Raw genomic sequence first — 21,378 nt, forward strand, 5'->3', positions numbered from 1 at the left:
ATACGAGCAGTCCTGTGGGTGTATATAACCACTTGTAAAAAGATGACATGCAAAACCCCTTTCAGGTTGTTCTATGGGCAGGAGGCTGTGATGCCCATGGAATATATTGTGTCGAGTCTACGGATTGTAGCACTAACTGATATGGATGATTGCGATACTATGGAGGAACATCTCGTGTAGCTGATGGAATTGGAGGAGGATCGGTTTTTAGCAGGATTTTACCAATAGGTGCAAAAGGAGCACGAAAAGGCATGGCACGATCGACATATAAAGAAGTGCACCTTCCAGTTTAATGATTTAGTCTTATTATATGACAAAAAATTTATAACATTTCCTGGAAAGTTTCAAATGCATTGGCTTGGACCCTATGTGGTAAAGGAAATTATACATGGTGGCAAAATTCTGCTCGCAAAGGTGACTGGAGAATTGTTTCCAGACATAGTCAATGATAGTCAATTGAAGTTGTACAAGGCTGATCCTCCCCCTACGCAATTACTATATGATGGCAGGATAGTCTTAGTACCCCAGGCAGCGGCAAGGAAATACCAGACTATAACTACACTACCCAAAAATTGGAAAGACGAAGTAAGAGGGTTACACAATGGAAGAAAGTAGGGCCCCAAGGTGAGCTACGCCACAAAGGTTGGTGCCACGCAGCTTGGTCAAAAGGTAGCCATTGCAAGCACTGTAGATGATTGGATGAAAAACTTTCCATTAGGAGGAGCAGGGAGGGGGCATTTATGGGGAAAATCTTGGAAATATACTGCCAAAGATGAAATAATGATCAAAATTGGAGGGAACGGTTGGATTCAAATTCGAAATCGCCTATAAATCTAGCAGGCTGCCCCGCATCGAACACTTTGCTTCCAACAAGTTTTATTTAAACTTTGCTATGAGAATGAGTGTTGTATGTCTGAGAAGGTTTTGGAGGACATTCTAGAACAACCAGAGTTCACCAACTTACCTGATTGACACCATGATATCATCTTTGAGAGAATGACTGCAACTTCCACGTAACATAACTTGCTCCCTCTGAAGCCGCGCCCTCCGTTGAAGCAACGCCCTCTGTTCCTATGGGATTTCTGACTACAACACCTAGTTCTCCTATATCTAAGCTCTTTGCAACTGACAAGAAGCAGAAGAAGCCACAATAGGTTCCGGTGAGGCAATCACCGTGAAAACTTCCCACGGAAATCCACTAGAAGGGGAAGATGGACAAAGCGCAACAGCCACATGAGCCCCTTGATTTAGATGAAGAAGAACTATGTGGAGGCATCTAGGAGTTGAATGCCGAGGAGGATGAGCCTATGACTCAGCTCTCGAAGTACATCCCACTGTGCAAGGGCACAACCAAGATGCCTAAAGACCAGGACAATGCTAAATTTATGATCTCTACACCGTTGCTGCGAGAGAAGGTGGTGTTTGAAGGCGCACTTTTGGGCTGCATTCCGACGCTCAAGCTGGAGGATTGGGATTTTAGAGATCATGAGAAGTTCCCTCAGCTTGCACTGGCCAAATACTTGTCAAAAATATATTATGAGGAAACTGGGGTTACATCATTAGAACCTATGGAGTGGGTCATGGGAGTTGAGAAAGCAAGATTTACTCACCTTGGTGCATGATGGGTGTCTCTAGCTGGGAGAACCCATCCCAATTAGAGATATGTTGATCCAATCGATCAACTCACTACCCTATCAAGGTGTGGATCCAACAGAAGCATTTGGAGGGAAAACGAAGGAGAAGAAAATCACAGATTAGATGAAGAGCGAGTTCAATTTAGTTAAAAAGTCACGCGGATATTCCATCTGCTCCATTTCATATCCTGCAGTGTAGTTCGCTGCATAGATATTGGCATGCATGATCATGCAGAAGTGTCACACAAACGAGGTTTCAGTGCCCGTGATCTCTCTGGTTACACAATGTGTCAAAGGAGTCTAGTACAACTAGGCTCAATACTTGTGCAAGGAGTTCTTGGAGAATTTTCGAGAGACCTAGGATGAGGGGAAGGCATTTCATTATCCAGGTTGTTACTCTTGATAGAATTAGTAGCATGGAGGATGTTGGAGGACAACCAGTTTCCTCCTCAAGAATCAGACCTTTCGGAGGTAGCGAATTTTCTTCTCTCTGGGAAACGAAAGACATTTCGTGGGCCACAGAGACCAAGATGTTCGAGGTACTGGTGGATACGGATCTATGCACGGTGATCAGCCAAAGGCTGAGGTTGTCACCTACCTTACATGATCAGTATGAGCCCTACGTTGACTTCAAGGTTGAATTCCATAATGTATATGTTTACGCGCGAGGGTTTGAAGAAGATATGGCACAAGTTGTCTTATCTTGTTGGTGAGGCAGATGTCATAGAGATTGTCAGTAAATGGCCAGGAGAGTGGATTTACCCATCATATCCAGGCACCAAAATGAGAAAAGTAGCAAAAGGTACCATTGCGCAGACCTTAGCAATAGAAAAATAGAAGGAGGCCTAGGAGGATTCATCTTGAGAGAAAGTTTCTGCTAAGGAAGCCACTAACAAAGAGTGAGTAGCCCAGGAAACCACGATCGAGGTTGCGTAGTTTGATTCTGAGCACACCCAGGACCAAGAAGGGTCAGATGTAAAAGGGGGCGGGGGCGTGGAGCAAGGAACCCCCTTTGTGGTCAGGAAAATAAGGAAGCATACAACCTCGGGGCTGCAGAAGAAGCAAAAATTGACTAGATTCTACGATGTGGATCTGTTAGTCCTCACTGAAGGGGACTTAGATGAAATTTGCAACAACTTCTGGGACACTACAATAGAATTATGAACCCAGTTTGGGTAGTATTACCAACAGGCACTGGGAAATGTATAGAAGGATCTGTGCGATCGATAGATCTAGACAGGCCGACTGCAAGGGAGCATAGGTTAAGTGAGCGGGATTTAGGCGAGATTGCATCAAGCAAGCATGATAGTGTTGGACACAAATGCGAAGTTGGCTCTCTGCTTGATGAAATTGCTAGAAGGGACCCTGTGCTTCGACTCAGAAGAGGCCAATGCCCATATTTCATAGATCAAGGATCTAGGCATCAACCTCGCGACACTCCCTGTCCAAACCCTACATGAGTTGCACCAAGGCGTATTAGATGAGCTGAGGTTAGGAATCAGTGCGCATTGCTGGTGATTAATGAATTCAAAATAAATAACTAGAAGATCTTCAAAGAAAAGGCATAGACACTAAAGGAGAAGGAAGAAATTGTTATGCACAACCAACACTTAGAAGCAACAATTAAACAGGTGTAATGAGTTGCCTGAACTTAATATTGTAGCTGATGAAGCGTCAATAGAAAAGATACAGAAGTTGGTCGCATCAGTCAAGGAGTCCAAAGATGAAATCGACAGAGTCTAATTTGAGTTACAGCTACAAATTTCTGAGTTGTAATTGAAGCTGCAGCCCACAACTCCACTAGAGGTTCGAGAGCAATGAGGAGCTTTTATAAAGGAAGAAATGTCCACATTAGAAGCAACGGTCAAGGACTGCATAGAGTTGTTCGAGCAGGCCATGGAGCTATGGACGTCTCTATAAGAGGACCCCACTCTGGAGAATATTGGCACCGACCTTAGAGAAAAATAGCAGCAGTTCAATGAGATTAGGTCGACTACGCACACTTTGGCGCCTGTACAATGGTTCGCGAGACTACTAGAAGGGAAGCAGCTTCAGAATGAAATTGAAGAGATGCATCAGAAATAGGCCATTCTTATGGCAAGAATACAGCCTTGGACAGAGGAGGCCATCCATATCACTCTACAAAGAAAACTAAAGGGCATGCAATAGACTCAAAGGACAATGGGCCTTGCGGTGGAAGGCCCCACTACAAAGAACTTAGTCAAGGAAGTGCAGTAGGCAGCTACGCAGGGAATAATTGATCTGTAGGTTTTGAAGTTAGAGTTACACGAACTCTAAGAAAGGATTGAAGTGTCAACTGAGTGACTCAAGGACTAGTCACCAACTTGTGTTCGGAGCTTGTTGGGATGGGGTCCTTGGGGTTAAATTTTATATTTCCTTTTTGTAAAAATGTCAAGTATCTGTGATTTGTGGAAGCAGAGCGCGAATAGTAAGAGTAAAAGGGACTTTAGTCCCTTAGGTGGTTAAGTGTTAGGAAGGTTTTGAGACCCACCCATGGTCCACAGACATTGATATTGTAAAAGGAAAGGCTATAAATAGAAAAGTCATAGCGATTCTAGGAAGAAAATAAGAAGATAGAGGATCATTGTTTTGGGAAAGTAAGCTAAGGTAGGAAAATATATTTCTTGTACTTAGGTGAAGGGGAAGGCTCTTGCAGCTGAGTGCGTGGAGACCTTGGTGAGTGTGTGGGCCCCTACAACCGAGTGTGTGGGAAGAAGAGATTTTACTTTGAAGATCCCATCTAATAAAGACAATTTTGATCCATACTTTGCGTATCTGTTCATTTGTGTTCCCTTTTGCAATTATGTGTATTCCTCTGTCTCTGAAAGTATATGAATATATGTTTATATAATGTGCAAAAGTGGTAGATCAAGATCATTTATGCATGATATGACTAGGTAATGACTTTCACGAAGATATAATTTTTATGTATGAGATTTATTATTATTAACTATTTTGAAAGGGTTAGAGTTCGCGAAGACAAAACTAAGCCCTAGAAGCGTAGGAACCCATCAGATAGGCCTCTAGATGCAGAAACATGGTTCTATCATCCCCCAATACTGCTTCAGGTGAGACTACATCCTATGCTACGTGGGTTGTTGCCGAAAGGGCCAACAATTTAGGGTTTTGTTGGTTGAAGCAAGTAGCGTTGAACCTGGGTTAGGCCCCATCGAGCCAACATTTACCTTTACGCACAAGGTCTAGTATTTCAGGAAGTATTGATTCACTATGTGGATTTCCGCAGATTCCCCATTTATCCCAGTTATCAGTATATTCTATCCTATCCCCTTCTTGGTTGAACACATATCCCTGAAGCTTTCCATATCACAATTGTTTTGATCTGGGAGAAGGGTAATATTTAGTTGCGAGTTTGAAAAGACCAGAGTCTTAATTTCAGCGATGGTGTTGCTCCACTACTAGCAAGCCTATTCAGTACCCATTTAGAGTCACTACAGGAACATATGCATTCCTTCACTTCCAGGGAGCTTGTTCAGTACCCTGACGAAGTTATTTGCTTCACCTCCCTACATAGGAAGCCTTTCTCTTCTTTCACCTCTTATTTTATTTTATTTCAATATGCTCATTGGAATTTTATCGGTGTTTATACTACCAAGGTGGAAGATGGATCCCAAATTATTAAGAGAAAAAGTAGTTGTTCCTTCATAGATAGGTTATATACCTCTATAATTAACATGCTCGCCATTTGTTTTCTGTTTCCCTTCTCTACTTGATTGGATCAGCATGTCGAACACCATTCAAGTACCATATTGAGTCAAGGAATGAATATTCTAAAGTATATATGAGCCTCATGGTTCTGCTTATGGATTTCTGGTTGAATTAATCATATTTTCTGTACAAATATCGTTCACGTTAAAAGATATGTAGGCCCAAACAAAGAAGAGGAAGACATATTAGCTAAGATTCACTTGTCAATACAATTTCCTTTACAAAAATTTCACAGTGTTCTCTTGAGCCAGGCAAAATCATATCTCATGCATGGTGTTATTGAACAAAACCCAAAATAAAAGACATGACAAAACAAGAAGGAAAAAATAAAAATAATAAAGGAAATGGAAGACTAAAATTAAAAACAACATGCAAGATGGAAGCAAGAAAAAAAGAAAATAAAAACACTAGATGCGGAGCGCAATGCAAGGTCCATGCAATGTAAAAGAAGACTAAAATGAAACTAGACCTACTCCTTATCTAACTAGATAGAAGTTTAGGGTTAATTGTACTGAAATTTCCAATGTAGCCACTCAAGTTGCTTCCAACCTGTAAATACAAAAATATGAGCAATTGAAAGAAATATAAAGAAATGTGCAAAATTAAAAATATGTTCATGAATAATTTGAACAAAAGATAGAAGGTCTTTGTTAAAGGTAGAAACATGTGCCATAACAACTATCCTTAACTATCTTGTAACCTTACCTTTTGGGTTAGAACAAAAATCATACCAACCATGAAATATTCTTGCAAATATACCTTCATTAATGTTATTATCCTTAGAAAACATCAAGGAATATCAAAGCTTATTATTAGAGATAGAGCTTGCTAAGTAAGATTGTTCGAGTCAATTATAGATTCAATCATGAAATACAAAAAAATCCTCTTGAAAACCCTAAAATCCTTGAGAAATTATTTTTCAATTAATGGCATGGAATCAAGGGGATAATCTTGTAAGATAAAATGAGTCTAATCATTTTCAAAAGGCTTATCAAAATCATGAAGGCCAAACATAAACATTGACAATAGATGAAGTGCTTCAACTACTTGAAAAGTACATGAAAAATGAAATCATGAATCATAAGGATTTATGGTCTTGATGGAATCAACAAATTTAAAACAATTATCATCAGATAAACTAATGGGAAAATAATCAATTTAAATACAAGTCTTAAGGCCAAAGTTATGATCATATGGGTTGATTAAAACATCATCTTTTCCATTATTTTAACATAAAGATGGATCAATTTGAGTAGCTTCACAAATTATTTGAATAATAAAATCAATCTCCTCACAGGTTGAATGTGAAACGTCACTACCTTGAATCCAATTATAAGGATTATATATGAATGCTAGTATATGAAATACAAGAAACCAATCAATATACAATGACTCAACATGTGTTGAATCAAATTCAACCTTTGTATCAACATGGGAAATTAATCTATCAATATGAGGGATTTGATTGACCAAATGACTTACAAATTCATTAATACTCAAGAGGATAGCTTGTGCCATAAGGAAAATGATTAGCATTACAATATTGACAAGAAGGATCAGAAGTCAATGATTTTCAAAAGAGTTTGACAAACGTGAGTATTTCGACCGACGAGAATCTTTTCCATGATGTTTAAAATGATAAGCTTTAGAACCTGTTGATGGTGCTGGACCCACCAACATTCAGGGGATGACCCTAGTATGAAGTCCCAACTAGATCTCACATCGTTTGGTGTGGGAGTCGCATCTGGTATGATGCCCCGGTTGCCATTATCTTAAATATTTGCCTCAACTCTTACTTGTCAGCACATGAGAGTAGTTTGCTTTGTCTTTTGAGAAGTGAGGTTCATGTGCCTGGTGATTGTAAGTGTCACTTGTGTCAATGGTTCTTTCACCATAGAGGGAGAGGGTGGGAGTGAGTCCCAAGTCTATTGGGTGAAGCCCCAACTCTACTGAGAAAACACAACACAACAAGACGTGTACAACTTCCGAAGAAACAGTCCACACGGATGCGACAATCACAACACACAAGGAAGTTAACACGTATAACACTCAATGGATTAGTCCACGCGAGTGCAATGGTTGTTATAGCAATTTTTATGTGAAAGGCTTGTCAGATGTCAAGGAGAGTAGTTAACACGGATGAGACAAAGTTAATAGCATATACAACACATTTTCATTAAAATATATGTATTACAACAAGTGAATTAGTTCAAGTGTTAAACACATGTTAAAGCAACATGCATTTCAAGTGTTCGAGATTAGTCTTACAACAGTTACAATACATGTGTGAAAATGTGTTGGCATGTTAGCAGGATTCTGAATTAAGAGAAAGTTCCAAGACACATCATTACACCATACATCACTAACCTCGTGAGTGAGGAGTTGGAGCCACTACTTACTCCTCAAATAAAATATTACAGACTCTCAAGGTGATGTGGGAGGATCTGAGGTGAAAAGTCCTTTGCATGTACAAATGAGGGGGTATTTATAGCCAAGGGTGAAATTGACCCTTGTGACTGTTCGATTACCCTCATGATTGTTGGACTTCCATGGCTTTTTGTAGAACAAGTGGGTCTCTTGGAATTCCACGTTACATTACATTATTTGACAGTATGGCCCACAGTAGAGATGTGGACAACATGACTCATGACAAGACTCAACATGACAATGATGGTACATTCGTGCTCCTGCTAGTGTGCATGTCAAGCTACAGTTTTGTTGGTGATGGATGTCCTCATGGTGTGTCACAACACCTCCACATGGCAACATGAGCGGAGTCTTCAATGGTCATTTGGTTCGCTTGATGTTCATTCGCATGTTGCTTGTTGCTTGTATGTTGGAAGGCTTGACATGTTCATCTGTTCACGAATAATGCATGTTCGTCCATCCGTCCATCTGTGAACACATTTTGCATGTTTTCTCGTCCGTCCGTCCGTGAACACATCTTTTCATGATCATCCCTTCACGAGCACATCCATTTGCATGCATCGTTTGTTTGTCCGTTGGCGAACATGTCCTTCTGCATGTGCTCCCTTCGATCATCCCATCTTTCATCGCACCATGTTTGTTTGTGTACCTGTATCTGCAGTCACCCATGACGAGATGACATCAAATCTAAAAACCTCCTAGTCTACCATGATGCATGATCGTTTCAGATGCGGGCGACCGGGATAAGAGACAAGGTTGTGAGATAGGATGGAGGCTCTGGGAACCGCTAATGAAAATATCACATGAGTCAATGGGTGATGAAGATGGGCAATCCGGATCGACAATGACTGTTTGCAAGGTCTAGCTCAGCTGGAGGAAAAAACTGCGCAGTTTTTGGGAGGAACAATGTGGGCTACGAGAAGGTTTGGCAGGAAAAATTTGTGCAATTTCTGGAACAAGCAGGCAGTAGAATTCTAACAGTAAAAAATGCACAATTTCTGAGGGGAACTGGCAGGCAGCTGTTGGGTCACTGGAAGCAAAAATTGCACAATTCCTCAGGGGAACTGGCAATCAACTACTAGGAGATACTAGAGGGAAAAAGTGCAATGATACTGGGAGGTTGGCGTTCTACTCACATTTGTTTAGTTTTGAGTTGAGCAGACTGTTGGGCAACATAGGACTTTCTCATGAAAACTGCACAATTTTCTGGGTGAGCAGCCGGTCGACTGTCAAGAGGGTTGGCTAGAAAAAATACGTAACTATCTGAGGGAGATAGGGACGAGAACTTGGTGTGTGTCCGGCCTGTCTGTGTAATTTTCTTAGTCAGCGGAGTGGGTAAGGTCTACAGCCTCTGTGCAATTTTTAAGGGGAGTCAATCTTGGGGTGTCTGTTGGGTCAAACTCTTTAGTTGACCAGCATGAAGGTTGATTGATTCACTTACGAGTAGCGCAGATTGAAATGGCGTGCTTGGTGCTTCTAGACTATTCTGGGTGACAGTCGATCGAGTTGATGGCGGGGTGATGGTCTGACTTTCAAAGGGGAATCTGGTCGTCATAACTTCAGTGAAGTGACTAAGTGTGTGAACGATTGAAAGATGCATACGTGATCTTGCAAACACACACTTACATGAATCGATTTCGAGATGACTCAAACCATCCAGACACACATGCTCAACATGACTGACCGATGGTGTGAACGACAAGCTTGGTCAACCATGACAATGCTTGTGTGACAGTGTATGTGACTCCGTGTGTGAGTGCGACATATGTTTACATAGTGAACACAACATGTACACGTGAAGCAAAAACCTTGAGTACAACCAGAACATGGTCGCAAGCATGACAATGAAATCAACATGCAAAAACTTGGGTGGAATGATCACACAAGGTGGGTGTGAGGACTCACACGAGCTCATAGAGTGAACCCGAGTGCGTGTAGTCATCAAGTAAAACTCTCAATGGAGGCTCCAAAATTGGATGGAGGCAAAAATTTTGGAGGATGGTTGTAGTCGCTACAACACTTGGTGACACACTGGTAGAACTCCAGCTTCTCTGTTTTGGTTCATTGATAGCATAGGGCCTTGGCCTTTTGGGGAGTATTGAATCAATGTGTGGGTTACTTCGGCTTCCCCACTTAGCCCATGGACATACATAGTTCACCTTTTTCAAACTTAGTCAAACATAGTCCAAGCTGCCATCTAAATTTTATTTTGAACTCTGTCAAATTGCATGGTCTTTTTCTTAATGGTTGTCATTAAAAGATTGTATTCATTTCAGAGGTTCTGAAGGATTTCCAAAATCAAAATGGATAGTTTACGTGATCTCCTAGTAAAACAGAGGGAGAGATTAGAAGTTCTCTTAATTTATATCGTGCTTCCCTCATTGCTTTTCCTGGGGAGAAAGTTATGGAAGATGCTGAAATCTTCTCAAAATATTTGAAGGAAGCCATGCAAGAGATTCCATGTCCACTCATTCACAGGAGGTGAGTATCAGAGGTGCAAACACAACTCAGAAGCTTACTCATTTCATTATTAAAAGTTGCAATTTATAGGCTGCAGCTGATTGAATAGTAACTGTGTTCAGTGAAATTTATTATTTATGGATTCTAGTTTCTGAATAGTGATAGCTGAGTAATATTCCGACGCTTTTCTTTAATCACTATTTACATGTTAATTTGTCTAGTAATGTAAGTTTCAGATAGGCTTACAACATAATTTAGATTTTCTACAACTTACTTCTAAACCTTCTAAATTTAACCTTTCCAAAAAACTTGATAAATATACCATTCACATTTTTTTTTTGTATTACAATATAATAAATCAATTTCTTTTCATTTGATTGCACTTTTTCTCTTACAAAATGATAACAGTGAGCACTACAAATACATCATCATGTCATTCCTGTTTCATTCCAGGATGTGTTGCAGTGATGTTTTTCATTTCACAATGTGTATGCGATGATGTTATGTTATTGTTTCAATTATTTGACTAGCAGATAGAGTACGCTTTGGAATATGGTTGGCACACAAACACGCTGAGATTGGAAACCAGGAATTACATGGATGTATTTGGACACCCTACTAGTCCATGGCTCAAGAAGAATAAGTAGGAGCACACTCTTCAATTCCTTTTTTAACATTTAAACATTCCATATGCATTTAGTTTGTGGATTTGTTGAAATATAAATAGGATAGTTGAAATATGTTGATGGCAATGAACTATCATTGCAACTCTGCTTGAAAAAAATAATATAGATTTAAAGAAGTAGAACTTCGAAGAGAGATCTTCAGAGTTTGGATATATTCACCCACCTGAAGTCACTGCACCTAAGTTTATAAAACTTAAAATTTTGTTGTAATATTGTAACCGGCACCTGATTATTTTCAATCAAATGCCAAATTCTGGAAATTCATCTTCGATAATAATATAATCTCTATATAGGGCTTTCCTTTTTGCTGAAGCAAGAGTTGTTTCTTCTATTTCATTAAGCCAGAAAATATTTTACATAATGTACAAACGTCTACTCGACACCGTGGACCCAAGAAAATTAAAATGCTAACCGCCTAAGACATGACCCCCAACCCTACAAAGGTAACCTTCGAACCCTTGGAATACAAACCATAATTGTGCCATATGGTCAGAAGAACGTATGAAAAACCGTGGAGTCTCCCGCGCACCAGCTCCCCGGACTTGCATCTGTAATCAAGACCGTCCATTCTCCTCGCGCAATCCAACGACAGAGGAAGAAATTGCCCAGCGAAGATGTTCGGTGTTTAACAGCCCAGCCCCACCAAACTCCATGATCATTCCTGTTCGTAGATCCGCTCAGCGAAATCCAACGGTTGAGAGTAATATCGCACGGTTCAAGGTCTCCGGACATTAGTGTGCGATGGGGGCGGTATTCATTACCACCCCCCTGCCAAGTGTAGGAAGCTGAATGGAATCGCTTCCAATTCACTAAAACCATTTCCCACTTGAGAGTCATGCGATCAGCCGAAAACCACCATGGAAGTTGTTTTACCTCCTGGGAAAGGAAATTCGGGATATTACGGCTATTGGGAAAGATGAGATTCTCGTCCCTCACATTCTTTCTTCTTTGCCTGAACCTGAAACCATGGAATGTTGTGATAACTCCTCCTAGTCGACCACTCGGTAACCTGAGATATCAGGTCCATGCACACCAGGGTTTTCTGAGGCCGACAGTGGTCTGCCCCCCATCAAAGAGCATTCTGAAAGACAATGGTGAATCATTCTAAGTACAAGTCATTTCAAACTTGCCTCCTTGGCTCTATATTGAAACACTTCCCTGTCCTCTCCCACTTGCTCATAACAAAGAGCTTTTAGTCTGCTTTGAGGCAACTCCTGCCACTCCATCGAAACCCTGCTTTCTGTATAGCTCACACCTTAGTTGGCAAGAAGATCTGCCAGTTTATTGGCCTTTCTGCAAACATGGCTGAAACTTATTGTGCGAAGTCCTTGGAGGTGACCCTGAATTATTTGGAAAACCCGGATTAGCCTCTAGTGTTTTGAGACTTTCTCCGGCACTATTCTGCAACTAATTCTTCTCACCGAGTTAATGATTAACTCAGAGTCCACTTCTATAATTACATTCAAGTAGTTGTCCTGCTTCAGAAACTCTAAGCATTGCTCCAAAGCCATTAATTCAGCCATGTTGTTGATGACTCTTCCTAAATGGCAATGGAAGATGGAGATAATGTTTCCTTCTTTATCCCTTAAAACCCCTCCATAACCAGTTGTTCTCGGGTTGCCTTTTGACGCCCCATCAATGTTGTATTTCAAATAACCTTTCGGGGGAGGATGCCAGAAATCCTTCTCCATTTACATTGAGATTATTTTCCTATCCAGGCCTTGGGGAATGAGCCCTTGCATACCCAGCTTCCTGAGAATTCTTAAATCAGCCTCTAAGGGAGGATTCTTAGGGTGATTACGAACTGTGGTGCCCACCGTCTCCTTAAGGTATTTCAAGTTCAGCTCAAGCAGGCGATGAGGTGGATTCTTTTCATCCTTGAATATTCTCTTGTTCCTTTCTTTCCAAACATTCCATATAATGAAGCTTGGTGTTAGGGCCTAAGCCGAGCTAGGAAATTTATAATCCGAAAAGTTTCTTCTCCAATTAATTAGGGTATTAATGATAATCCCTTTGTCCCTATCAGTTTGTTGAAAAATGGTAGCAAATGTATCCCATAACTAGGAGGTGAAAATGCAGCTATTGAGTATATGCTCCATTGTTCCTCTTGAGCTTCACAGAGCTGGCATCTAGAAGGCCCCAGAACACCCCTCTTCCAAATATTATCCTAAGTCAAGATTTTCTTATGATGTACCAACCACATGAATAGTTTGATCTTCATCCACCCTTGGTGCCTCTATAGGTTCTGCTAGATCTTATCCAGAACATGGGAATCTAGCTCAAGGAGAATACCTTTTGCTTCCTTACGATTAAAGGTGCCCTCTTTATTGTTGCCCCATCTTAGTTGGTCTTGCCCCCCTGTTACTAAGATCATCCTTTGTTCCAACATTCTCATGAGTGCCTCTGCTTTTGTTTTCAAGGGGCTATCATCTCTGCAATCAATGTTTCTCTAGATTATCCACTTTCCTGTATGATGAGTATGATCCCAGAAATCCTTTACCTTATTTAATCCTTGGTTATCTGTCTCGTGCTTAAGGCCTAAAAATTCCTCTTTTATCAGTGTTGGTTCTTGTTGCCATTTATCCTCCCAGAATAGAGCTAGATCTCCTTCTCTGATTTCCCATAAACTATTTTCTTGTACTAGGCTTCTGTTCTCCTAGGCTTTGTTCCAGAGGTATGAGCCCTTTATATTTCCAGACATTCTTGTGAGATCACTAGTTTGCCAGGAGCTGGCATATTTTTCTTTCCAGATACTTTCCCATTGAGCCTTTGGATCTTAAACCCAACGCCACCATAGTTTGGCCCCTAAAACGTTGCTAAGAATCTCCTGATCATCCAAGCCTAGGCCTCCGTGGTTCTTGGGTCTACAGATTTTTTCCCAAGAAACTAAGGCCCATTTTTTCCTTGTCTCCTCCTTACCCTAAAGGAAGTTTCTTTGGATGTTTCTGAATTGCTGTAAGACTCCTTTTGGAGCTTGGAGTGCTGATAACATGAAAACAAGAATTGATTGCAGTACAACCTTTGTAAGTACCAACCTACCAGCCAGATTTAAAGATCTGATGTTCCATTTTCTGACTTTATCCTGCATCTTATTAATCAACGGTTCCCAAATGCTCTTGTGCATCGATTTAGCAGTTAGAGGAACTCCCAAATATTTTGAGGGGAGGGAATCCCTTTGAAAGCCTATAATTCTGGAGATATTTATCTGAATAGCAATATTTGTATTAAAGAAAAATATTTTTGATTTGGAGAGATTAACTTCCATACCTGTAGGCATGGCAAAGTCATTCAAGATTTGTTTGTAGGCTGTAGCTTCTTTGACTGTAGGGATTCCCTATAACATGGTATCATCTTCAAATGGTTGATGAGTCAGTGCCTGGCCATTCTCAGTTAGTTGAAGGCCCTTAATCTTACCTGTTACTTTAGCATATTTTATAGACCGACCAAGTCCTTCCATCATGAGGATGAAAAGAAAGGGAGAGAGCGGGTCTCCCTGCCTGAGGCCTCAAGAAGGAATAAAAATCTCAAAGGGAGATCCATTCACCAATATTGAAAAGTTGGATGAAGTCACCAGGGCCATAACCCATCTGACCCAGTTATGATCAAATCCAAAAGCAATAAGAACTTTCTTGATATAGGTCCAGTTCACCTTATCATAAGCTTTGGCTATGTCCAATTGCATGATCATTCCAACTTGCCTCTTGCTAGTTAACGAGTGAACCACTTCATGCGCTTGAATGATATTATCTAGAATTTGTCTGCCTTCAACATAACTGGATTGTTCCCCTGAAACTAGAGTAGGAAGTAGAGGTTTGAGTCTGTTGGCCACTACCTTGGATATTATCTTGTAGACCACGTTCCATAAAGCTATGGGTCTATACTTATCAGGTGTTTAAGCAATTTCCTGTTTATGGATCAAGGAGATGAAGGAGGTATTGAGCACTTTCAGAATAGTTTTGTTCAACCTCGAATCCTCCACTACATTCAAATTATCATGTTTAACAATATTCTAGCAAGCTTTAAAAAAATCCACATTGAAACCATCTAGACCTGGTGCTTTGCCATTCTACATATCTTTGAGGACCTCACTGACCTCCTCTTCAGTTACTGGCCTGTTAAGGTTGAAATTGTCCTCTCTAGACACCAGCTTAGGGATGTTTCTAATTACATCCCTGATGAAATGTTCTCTGTCTGAATTGTTTTCCTAAGTTATGCCTCGGAAGTGCTGAACTAACACAGCTTCTATGTCCTCATGGGAGATATGAAGCTCCCCATCCTCGTTCTTGATCGAAGAGATTCTGTTGTGAGCTTTATTAACCATGGTGGATCTGTGAAAAAATTTAGTGTTACGCTCTCCTTCTTTTAGCCATTGAACTCTATACTTTTGTCTCTAAAATATTTCCTCTTGTTTACAATGATTCTCCCATTCTTGATGATGTTTATCAACTTGATCACTTTTGACTTTATCAAAGCCTTCCATGATCAGAGCTTGGTTGAGATCCTGCATTTTGTTTTCAACAGATTTTTTTCCCACAAAAATGTTGCCAAAATCATTCTTGTTCCAATCTTTAGGCTTGAGCTTGATGTTCTTTAGTCTTTTATGTAGAAGGAACGTTCTTGTTCCCTGAATCTGCAAATCTTCTGACCACCATTTTTCAATATTGTTGATGAATTCTAGGTGGGAAAGCCAAATATTCTCAAATCTAAAAGGTCTGTTCCTGGAAGTACCTATGCCCTTGATCTCCAATTGGACCGGCCAGTGATCAAAGACTCCGAAGGGGAGAACTCTCACTATTACTTCCTTATCTATAAGCATAAGATCCTCTGAGATAATGAATCTGTCTAACTTGGAGGCTACATGAGACTCTCCTCCTCTTTTGTTATTCCAAGTAAAGAGGCCATTGTTCGTATCAATATCAACTAGTTTCAAATTAACTGTAAAGGTTTGAAATGCTAAAGAGTCTTTACTTAGAGCTTTGGTTCCCCCTTTTTTCTCCAAAAGAGATTTGATCATGTTGAAGTTCCCTCCCACGATATAAGGTATTCCTGCATGTCTATCCCTAAGATCCACAAGGGAGTCTAGAAACCTGAGTTTATCATCTATTCTTTGAGGGCCATAAACATTCGTGACCATATTGGTATCCCTATCTCCTACAGGCTGAATAATTACTGATAAATAATTCCTAGATGCCTCACCATCTATTATGCCAATTTTTCGGGGGTTCCAAAGAGTGAGTATGCCCCCTATTGTATTCTCTGCTTTGACTTCTAAAACTCAAATCTACTGAGCCATTTGCTATGAATTTGTCTTAATTTTTGAATGGAACATTTCATTTCCTGGATGACGATTATATCCAACATTGCTTGTTTCATTCTATTACTAAGCATTCTCTGCTTTCTTTTACTACCTAAACCCTTGATATTCCAAGATGTGAACTTCATAATTCAAGATTCGTAAAGGAGTAGCTGGATAGATCTTTCATCTTACCTGAATCTATCATTAGCTTTCCACACTCCATCAAGAGCTCATTATGCTTTTTTCTACCTCTTTTCTTTCCTAGGTTTCTAGTTGTTAATCCAGGAGTTGTTTTCATCGTTTTCACACCTCTGTTATCCTGCTTGTCAATGTTTTTTCCTTTCTCCAACCCCTTATCCTGATTTTTCCATAAAAACAACTGCTGTATTCTATTAAGCTCTTCTTGAGGTAACGAATCTACCCCTCCTGTGGTTCCCTGTATCAAGAACCCTTCCAGATCTAGGTGTTCCTTGTCAAGAATCTCTTGTAGCTCATGGTCCTCCAGTTCCATTTCACTCTGGGTCATTTCCTGATCCATCTCCAGTTCTACATCACTCATCATAGTCTCTTTTTGATTATCAATATCCTATGTTTGTTCATGGTTTTCTTCTTTCTCCTTTTCCCCAAGACTTCCTTGCATTACTTGATTTTCTTTTGTAATCTCTTCATCCTCTTCAAAAACTTGAAACTTGTTCTGACTGACCTGTTGCCCTTGATTTTGATGTTGCCTTGTCCCTCTTTTGCCACCTTTTCCTCTATTCACCACTTTTTGAAAGCTATTAGTGTCCTTCATTGTGTTAGCTTTGCTCTTGTTTTCTACTTTACTGAGCGGGCAGTATCTGAATAGGTGTCCATGTTCATGGCATCTATGGCATTTGAATGGAATATGCTCATAGTCTACTGCTTGCACCCATTCTTCATAAAAAACTTCCAAGATTACCTCATCCGGAAGAGCTCCGGATAGATCCATTTCCACACATATCCTTGCAAAGGAAGTATATTTTCTTCTTCTTGTGGCTTCAGAAGCTTTGAAAAAACGACATAATTTATTGCCCATGGCAGCTAACGATTCAGTTTTCTAGTAATCAAGAGGTAGAGAATAGAGCCTTACCCAGATTGGTACCGAAGTAAAAGTCTCATGCTCCGGAACAAAATTCATCATCCATCGATGCATATAGAGGCCAGCTGCTGCATAGAAGTAGGACCCTCCTTCAAACACTTTGTCTTTGTCTTCAATATTTGTGAACACCACAGTGAAGAATCCCTTTGACCCAAGATGTAGGTCAATGCTCCCTTTAGGTTTCCAGTGGTATTTGATGCACATCTGTAAAGCTTTTTCAGTGGGCCATAATCCCATGAATTTATAGATGATAGCATAAGTCCGCAGGTGATCCTTGTGCGCCTGCAGAGCAGGATCATTTAAAACTACTCTGGGTGTGATCTTAGCTTTGGGCTTACAAGGTCCCTTTTGTTTTTTGTCTTTAGGTCCCTGTGTTTTGTCTTCTTCCTCCTTTCCTTTTGTGCTATTATTTTCCTTAGTTTTGGTTCCTTCTATTTCCTCTTCCATATTTCTTTTCCCTTCCTCAGTAGTACCTCTGGCATTTTCTAGAGGTTTCTTGCCTCTGCTGGCTACGACCTCCTTATAGGAGGGAGTGGAGCTCCCTCCTTTGCGTCCTTCCATGTAGATCAACCTCTGCAACTATCTGAAACCCTCGTTGTTCGCCCTCCATTCGTCCCTAGTTAAGATATCTTCTTCACTCAGTAATGATTTTCAAATTCATTTCCTCTATATAGGGCTTTCATTTCATACTTTGCATCTCCTTTTCCAGACCGCAATGTTTTATAACTTTTACATTTCCTTTTCCAGGCCACAATATATGGATGGCGACAAACTTTTAGACCTCGCCAAATTGGAATTCAACATCTTTCGCTCCTTACATTTAAAAGAGTTACAATATATCTCCAAGTGATGAGTTGTGTTGTTAGATTTCTTTTTCATGGACAGACGTTGATTCGATGGCCATAATTTTAAAATCCATGATATCTTTAGATGGTGGAAGGATTCGAGTTTGCCTAAACTGGACTTCAGCCGGCATCGTCAGGTGGAATACTACACTTTGGAGTCCTGTATTGCGACTGACCCCAAACATCGTGCATTCAGATTGGGATTTGCCAAAACGTGTTATCTAGTCACAGTTCTAGACGATATCTACGACACTTTTGGAACGATGAACGAAATCTAACTCTTCACAGAAGTAGTCAAGAGGTGGTGATGGGCATTCAATGAATTTTAGAAGAATAATTGTTAGTGTCTATAATGTCTCTACCGTACCAAAGTTGTGTGTTTAACGTTTATATATAAATTCCTGATCATATAGGATCCCTCCGAGACAGTGCACCTTCCAGATTATATGAAAGGTGTGTACATGGTACTCTACAACGCCCTAACTAAAATGGCCAGAGAGGCGGAGAAGACACAAGGCCGAGACACCCTCAACTATGCTCGAAAGGTTGTATGGAAGCTAGCATTTCATGTATATATATATATATATATATATATATATATATATATTTGCAGAGATTAATATTTATTTATTATATATATATATATATATATTTTCAGAGATTAATATTTATTTATTTGTTACAGTGTTGTACTGTACTGGTAATTAGTTAATGTGTGCACTTGCAGTGGGAGGCTTATCTCGAGTCATATATTTAAGAAGCAAAGTCGATCACCAGTGGTAACCTGCCAACGTTTGAGGAGTACTACGAGAACGGGAAAATTAGCGATGCTTATCACCCAACGGCATTGACACCGATCCTCACATTGGACGTACCGCTTCCTGAGCGCGTCTGGATGGGAATCGATTTTCCGTCGAGATTCAACGATTTGGCATCCTCCTTCCTTCGACTACGCGGTGACACACACTGCTACAAGGTATTACCAATCACTTGCTGATGGAAGCAATTTGTATAGTGACCTTCACACTGGTTTTGGTTTTGTACTAGATAATTGATGTTGTGAGCCTAACTTCGATTACAAATTTCGAAATATATTAACTTTTGGAATAAACAAATTCAAATTTACAAATTATAAAAGACATAAGGATGACCGAAACTTATTCATAATGACAATACTGTCATTGTCATTGGCATGGTACTTAATGCAGGCGGACAAGGCTCGTGGAGAAGAAGCTTCATGCATATGGTGTTATATGAAAGACAATCCGGGATCAACAGAGGAAGATGCTCTCAATCATATCAACTCCATGGCCAATGAAGTAATCAAAGAATTAAATTGGGAATTTCTACGACCCGATATCTATATTCCAATGCCTACCAGGAAACACGCTTTTGACATAAAAAGAGCTCTCCACCACCTCTACCTATATCGAGATGGATTTAGCAATGCCACCATGCAGACGAAAAATTTGGTCCGCAGAATGATCCTTGAACCTGTGCCTGTGTAACGAATCATATTAGCAAGAAGTTGATATTGGTTTATGGTTTTTGAACCTGTACCTGTGTAACAAATCCTATTACCAATTAGTTAATATCGGTGTATGGTCCTTGAACCTGTGCCTTTGTAACAAATCATATCAACAATAAGTTGGTATCCATTTTCCAATGGGTGTATGCAAAAATCTGTGTCTCAATCTTCCCCATGTGATAACAAAAATGTTGGAAATTACTACCAAACACGCAACGGCCAATCTCAGAAAGGTACGCAAGCAGATTTTCTGTATCAGGCGAACGAATGTCAAATTAATTTTGTGCAGGCCCAAGTACATCTAATTGGTAGACTGTTACGCTGATTATATAAAATTAAATTAAATAATTATAGACTTATATGTATATAACAAATAATAAATTTAAAAAAGAATAGTAAGATGTGTTTTAGTTTCGTAAAAAAATCAATGGAAAATATAATATTATAATAAAATTTTTAAAATAAATAAACAATTATATATAAATATTAAAAATTAGATTAATTTAAACATTTGGATTTATAAAAAATAAACAAACAAATTTATTAACATTTATTTTTTTTACTTTAAAGTAATTAATATGTGACATTTATTTTTTTACTTCAAAGGAATTAATATGTAACATTGATGATTAACTTTAGATATGGTCTATCAGACTTAAAGATATGAAATTAATTAAGACTTTTTAAAATTTTATTTCTATGATCAAAAAGAAGAGAAAGAAGGGTTGCTAGATTACTATAGTTTTGGGTATTATGGCAAATGTTATGGAAATGAGATCAGATGTGATTAGGAGCTAGACCAACCTCTGGTTTCACTTCGAAGCGCATGAGAATTAGTTCCGTGTTCATTGTTTTCTTAGCACTAGTTGAGACATAAAGATAATTTTGGTTAGCAAGAGTGGTGTTGATCACCTCCTTATAATACTTTAGTTTCCTTTTCCCCTCTAGCTCCTTATCAACCCACAATTTTTCCTTAAATTTGGAAGTAATAGCATTTTTAATTTTATCCTTCATCTCTAGGATGATCTCTTCCTTTATTCATCGATAGACGAGCCAAGACTAGGCATCCTTGTGTCATCCCTGCTTAAACTGGAGATGGGGGTTTTGGCTACAGTTAGAGGTGATTTTGGGGAACCTCTTGGCTTCCGTGTTGTAAAACTTCTTCTTATACATGCATGAGAGACCTAAACATAGCCATGTTTTCAATGGGGGAAAGGCTAGCTTCAATGAAGAGGATAGGATATGGAATATTTCCTTTAATCTTGAGGTTGTAGGTTATAAATTGCTTTTGGATCAGCTCGATCTTCCTCTGTGATTCTCTAGATATGTTGCAACCCCAAACCTCACAACCATATAAAATAACAGGGGTGACAAGAGTCCCAAAGAGGAACTTCTTCTTACTCCAAACCTAGAGATTAGATGACTTACAACCATTTTTAAGCTCGTAATAAGCTTTGCAATCTCCAATAATCCTTTTCTCAATGCTATAATTCCAGTTGAGCTGATGATGAATGTCAATACCTAAATATTTATATGAAGAAACCTTATCCAAGCAGGGAAAATTTTAAGGATGAAAGCTTATCTTAAAGTTTAGAAACCCTCACGAATCTTACTAGTCTCTAATATGGAAATTGT

The 21,378-nt window shown here is 39.5% G+C and overlaps 1 pseudogene; it reads left to right on the forward strand.

Moving 5' to 3' along the window:
* Positions 1-1,355: 1,355 nt before the first annotated feature.
* Positions 1,356-19,723, forward strand: LOC149174196 ((-)-limonene synthase, chloroplastic-like; annotated as a pseudogene).
* Positions 19,724-21,378: the final 1,655 nt, after the last annotated feature.

The sequence above is a fragment of the Pinus tabuliformis genome, chromosome 4_1 (genome assembly GCF_031772625.1).
Source record: "Pinus tabuliformis cultivar Carrire ecotype Pingquan chromosome 4_1, CPIR1, whole genome shotgun sequence".
In the NCBI taxonomy this organism is placed as follows: Eukaryota; Viridiplantae; Streptophyta; class Pinopsida; order Pinales; family Pinaceae; genus Pinus; species Pinus tabuliformis.